The following is a 6000-nucleotide window of genomic DNA, read 5'->3' as shown; positions in this document are numbered from 1 at the left end:
AAGGGCGGTCCCGTATGGGACAAAACAATTTAGCCCAAAATACGGTAAGTCCCGGCTAATACGGGACAGTTGACGACCTTAAACTTGGCCAACCTGAGGAGCACCTTCAGTAACAGACTGGTCCCACAGAATGCAGCACAGAACGCCACAGGAGATCCTTCTTCCCTGTGGCTATCAAACTGTACAACTCCCCCTTCTGTCGTGGGGTAGACTGACTGACTCCCCCCCCTCCCCTCCAATCTTTGCCCATTCCCAGTCCTTTCCACTCGTCACTTTAATTTCATGTTTCATGTATCATGTGTTTTTATAACTGTTTGTAGATCAATTTCCCTCCTAGGATAAATAAAGTTCTATCATGTCGTGTCTTTAGCAAGAGGGTGGTGAATCTGTGGAATTCTTTGCCACAGAAGGTTCTGGAGGCCAAGTCAGTGGATATTTTTAAGGCAGAGATAGATAGATTCTTGATTAGTACGGGTGTCAGAGGTCATGGGGAGAAGGCAGGAGAATGGGGTTAGGAGGGAGAGATAGATCAACCATGATTGAATGGCAGAGTAGACTCGATGGGTCAATGGGAATTCAGAAATTAGGAGTGCTGGTGCAGGGCGGCACGGTGGCGCAGCGGTAGAGTTGCTGCCTTACAGCGAATGCAGCGCCGGAGACTCAGGTTCGATCCTGACTACGGGCGCCGTCTGTACGGAGTTTGTACGTTCTCCCCGTGACCTGCGTGGGTTTTCTCCGAGATCTTCGGTTTCCTCCCACACTCCAAAGACGTACAGGTATGTAGGTTAATTGGCTGGGCAAATGTAAAAATTGTCCCGAGTGGGTGTAGGATAGTGTTAATGTGCGGGGATCGCTGGGCGGCCAGGACCCGGTGGGCCGAAGGAACTGTTTTTGCGCTGTATCTCTAAATCTAAATCTAAAAAATAAAAAAAATCTAAATTCCCAAAAAGTTAATTTGCAATTGGTAGTGAGGAAGGCAAATGCAATGCTAGCATTTATTTCAAGAGGGCTAGAATAAAAGCAGACAGGAATGTATGCCCTAGGTTTGCTACACCCCTTGATACAGGTAATGGATTCACAATCTGCTCCCTCTGTCACCCTCCCTACCCCTCCACACCCATCCCACCCCACACCTAACATAACCCAACATTCTGCTCAGTACAACATTACTCTCCCCATCCCAGAATCAGTCTCCACTGCCTCATTCATAGATGTGGTCCCTGATAAAGAGAAAGAAGAGACAATAGACAATAAGTGCAGGAGGAGGCCATTCAGCCCTTCGAGCCAGCACCGCCATTCACTGTGATCATGGCTGATCATCCAAAATCAGTACCCCGTTCTTGCCTTCTCCCCATATCCCTTGATTCCACTAGATAGAGCTCTATCTAACTCTCTCTTGAAAGCATCCAGGGAATTGGAGTCCACTGCCTTCTGAGGCAGAGAATTCCACAGATTCACAACTCTCTGGGTGAATTTTTCTTTCCTCCAAAGAGTCAAGAATATTTTTTTGGAACAGCACAGTGCAAGAACAGCCCCTTCGTCCCACAGTGTGTGTGCTGAACATGATGCCAAAACCATCACCTACCTACCTACTCCTAACTCATATCCCACATCCCTCCATTCCCTGATGGACACAGAGTGTTGGAGTAACTCAGCGGGTCGGGCAGCATCTCTGGAGAACATGGATAGGTGACGTTTCACAGAGTGCTGGAGTAACTCAGCGGGTCGGGCAGCATCTCTGGAGAACATGGATAGGTGACGTTTCACAGAGTGCTGGAGTAACTCAGCGGGGCAGGCAGCATCTCTGGAGAAAAAAGATGGGTGACGTTTTGGGTCAGAACCCTTCTTCAGACTTAAAGTAGGGTAGGGTGGGGGGGGGGGGGGGGGATCTGGAGGTAGGAAAAGGCCAGAACAAATCAGGGTCGGCAATAGATGACCAAGGAATGGTGGAGCCAATAATGGCCCATTGTTGGCTGGGGGAGAGGTGATCACGAGGGGATACAGGGATGTAAACAGTGGAACTAGTAGGATAACGAGGGTGAGGGATGGGGAATGTAGGGGTTACTTAAAATTAGAGACATCAATGTTCATACCGCTGGGTTGTAAGCAGCCCAAGCGAAATATGAGGAGCCCATTCCTCCAATTTGCGTGTAAGTGCTGTCCTGGTTAAACTTATTAAAATGATTCACTTCCCACTTGTGCAGATTAAACTCCCTCCGGCACACATTCCCAGTAGACCTTGATCTCGACAGTGTTGTTTAAACAGGAAGCATGAGTATTTCCTGTATATAATAAAGTATGTTTTTGGGAAAGAGAATCACACGAACAGTCAGGACCCTGCATCATTCTTGCTATGGAGGGCGTGCAGCGTAGGTTCACTAGGTTAATTCCCTATGGAGGGCGTGCAGCGTAGGTTCACTAGGTTAATTCCCGGAATGGCGGGACTGTCGTATGTTGAAAAGCTGGAGCGATTGGGCTTGTATACACTGGAATTTAGAAGGATGAGGGGGGATCTTATTGAAACGTATAAGATAATTAGGGGATTGGACACATTAGAGGCAGGAAACATGTTCCCAATGTTGGGGGAGTCCAGAACAAGGGGCCACAGTTTAAGAATAAGGGGTAGGCCATTTAGAACGGAGATGAGGAAGAACGTTTTCAGTCAGAGAGTGGTGAAGGTGTGGAATTCTCTGCCTCAGAAGGCAGTGGAGGCCAGTTCGTTGGATGCTTTCAAGAGAGAGCTGGATAGAGCTCTTAAGGATAGCGGAGTGAGGGGGTATGGGGAGAAGGCAGGAACGGGGTACTGATTGAGAGTGATCAGCCATGATCGCATTGAATGGCGGTGCTGGCTCGAAGGGCTGAATGGCCTACTCCTGCACCTATTGTCTATTGTCTATTGTCTATCATTAACTTTGCTGGTTTAACCTTAGAGATACAGCACGGAAACAGGTGCAGTAGCACTATTCAACACACACTAGTGACAATTTACAGTCTTTACCAATTAAGCCAATTAAACTACAAACCTGTAGGTAATTTGGAGTGTGGGAGGAAACCGGAGACAACCCACGTGGTCACAGGGAAAACGAACAAACTCCGTACAGACAGCGCCCGTAGTCGGGATCAAACCCGTGACTCTGGCGCTGTAGGGCAGCAACTCTACCGCTGCGCCACCGTGCTGCCCCAAGATAGACAATAGACAATAGGTGCAGAAGGAGGCCATTCGGCCCTTTGAGCCAGCACCGCCATTCAATGTGATCATGGCTGATCATTCTCAATCAGTACCCCGTTCCTGCCTTCTCCCCATACCCCCTGACTCCGCTATCCTTAAGAGCTCTATCTAGCTCTCTCTTGAATGCATTCAGAGAATTGGCCTCCACTGCCTTCTGAGGCAGAGAATTCCACAGATTCACAACTCTCTGACTGAAAACGTTTTTCCTCATCTCAGTTCTAAATGGCCTACCCCTTATTCCACCAACAGCAAGTCAAATCATGGTATTGGGGAATTTGCCCAGATGACAGCAACTCCCGTTACAGGAATGAGAGGGTTAGCATGAGATGAGCGTTTGACAGCACTGGGCCTGTACTCGCTGGAGTTTAAAGGGTTGAGAGGGGACCTCATTGAAACTTACAGAATAATGAAAGGCATGGATAGAGTGGATGTGGGAAGGATGTTTCCACTGGTGGGAGAGTCTAGGACTAGAGGTCACAGCCTCAGAATTAAAGGACGCTCTTTTAGAAAGGAGGTGAGGAGGAACTTCTTTAGTCAGAGGGTTGTGAATCTGTGGAACTCATTGCCACAGAGGGCTGTGGAGGCCAAGTCAGTGGATATTTTTAAGGCAGAGATAGACATATTCTTGATTAGAACGGGTGTCAAGGGTTATGGGGAGAAGGCAGGAAAATGGGATTAGGAGGCAGAGATCAGCCATGATTGAATGGTAGAGTGGACCCGATGGGCCGAATGGCCTAATTCTACTACAATAACTTCACAAGTTCACAAGTTCTAGGAGTAGAATTAGGCCATTCTGTCGGGGATAAAGCAACTCATTGATTGGTGCCACATGCATCATCCTTGTCCCTGTTCACATCATTCTGACCTTGGAAATGTGTCCTCAATCTTCAATCCTTCAGCACCATGGGATCCACACCCAGATAATCCCAGACGGACAATACACGGAGACTGCCTTCACCACAAGGAATGCAGGAGGTTCAGAACATGACGCCCCACTGCTTTCGTACAGATAATCAGGAACCGGGACCAAAAGGTGGCCGTGTTAGCGATGCCCACATTCCTCTGAAACAATCAATGCATAACTTTCTATCAATTATTATTTCGCTCTCTATTTATGTCAATATTTAGCCTTCTCTCGATCAATGTTTCATTCTTTGATTCAGTCCGAAGCTTCCTCTTAGTTAACTAGAACTTTCACCCCCAGTCTGTGGTTCCCCTTCTTCCCCTCTCTCTGGGCCAGTGTCCAACCCTCTCAATTAACGTATACTCAGGCAACTGAATCATCCTACCACAGCCAGAGACCACTGCTGAACTACTATAGATAGATGGATAGATAGATAGTGTAAGAAAATAACTGCAGATGCTGGTACAAATCGAAGGTATTTATTCACAAAATGCTGGAGTAACTCAGCAGGTCAGGCAGCATCTCAAGAGAGAAGGAATGGGATTCTTTCTCTCCTGTTCTTCTTTCCCATTCCTTCTCTCCTGAGATGCTGCCTGACCTGCTGAGTTACTCCAGCATTTGACACAGACAGACAGACAGACAGAGACAGACAGACAGACAGACAGACAGACAGACAGACAGACAGACACACAGACAGACAGACAGACAGACAGACAGACAGACAGACAGATAGAAAGATAGATAGATAAATAGATAGATAGATAGATAGATAGATAGATAGATAGATAGATAGATAGATAGATAGATAGATAGATAGATAGATAGATAGATAGATAGATAGATAGATAGATAGATAGATAGATAGATAGATAGATAGATAGATAGATAGATAGATAGATAGATAGATAGATAGATAGATAGATAGATAGATTGTTGCTTTCAAGTAAAACAGTGGGTTAAAGATAATCTCAGCTACATTCACAGAAACGAAAATCAATGAAAGGTCACACACATATATATATATATAGACACACACACACGCACATAAATATATATACATACACAAATATATACACACAGACATATATACACACACACTTATTATATGCAGTATACTCTGAACATTTCTGTTGTTTATTATGGTTTATGTTATGTTGTTCTGTTGATTCTTGACTGTGATCTTGAGCTCTGGTGAGCAGAGCCTGCATGCTGGGGTCCACTTTAGTCACGTTGTCCACCTTTCAATCTGGGTTTGATCCAGACTACGGGTGCGGCCCGTTTGTACGTTCTTCCTGTGACCTCGTGGGTTTTCTCCGGGTGCTCCGGTTTCCTCCCACACTCCAAAGACGTGCAGGTTTGTAGGTTAATGGCTTTGGTAAAAGTTGTAAATTGTCCCTTAGTGTGTAGGATAGCGCTAGTATACGGGGAGATCGCTGGTCGGCGTGGCCTCGATGGGCTGAAGGGCCTGTTTCCCAGCTGCATCTCTGAAGTCTAAAGTAAAGATTTATGTTAGTATTGGTTTTCCACTTTGCTCTCCCAGCTTATTTAGACTCTGATCAACAAAGCCTTCTATTGATTTCCCTCTCATCCATCTTCCCACTAAAGACATTTATACTATTCACTCAGTGTCTTTAATCTAATGCATCTTCTAATCTCTCAAAGGATTTTTTTTTGTCTGAAGTCCTTACCAGGTTTAATTTTGGCTCGGTTATTCAAAACCTTTGAATTCAAAATTCCTCTGAAGTAGAGGCGACTTCTTTGTATTGATCATTTTGGATCACTTCATAAGTTTAAATACCATTACCAGGCTACCTATTGTTCATTCTGAAGAAGGGTCCCGACCCAAAATGTCACCCTTTCTTTTTCT

The 6000-nt window shown here is 45.7% G+C and overlaps 1 protein-coding gene across 1 annotated transcript in view; it reads right to left on the bottom strand.

The window, feature by feature from the left end:
- Window positions 1–5267: 5267 nt before the first annotated feature.
- The window catches only part of LOC144608854 (RNA polymerase II elongation factor ELL), a 79809-nt gene continuing 79076 nt past the window's right edge, over window positions 5268–6000 (bottom strand). The window contains exon 14 of the transcript XR_013549245.1: window positions 5268–5624. The gene's annotated coding sequence lies outside the window, so the exon portion shown is untranslated. The remainder of the gene's footprint in view (window positions 5625–6000) is intronic.

Source organism: Rhinoraja longicauda, chromosome 33 (assembly GCF_053455715.1).
Source record: "Rhinoraja longicauda isolate Sanriku21f chromosome 33, sRhiLon1.1, whole genome shotgun sequence".
In the NCBI taxonomy this organism is placed as follows: Eukaryota; Metazoa; Chordata; class Chondrichthyes; order Rajiformes; family Arhynchobatidae; genus Rhinoraja; species Rhinoraja longicauda.
The sequence above is the reverse complement of the archived record's forward strand: the minus strand, read 5'-3'. Positions and strand labels throughout refer to the sequence as shown.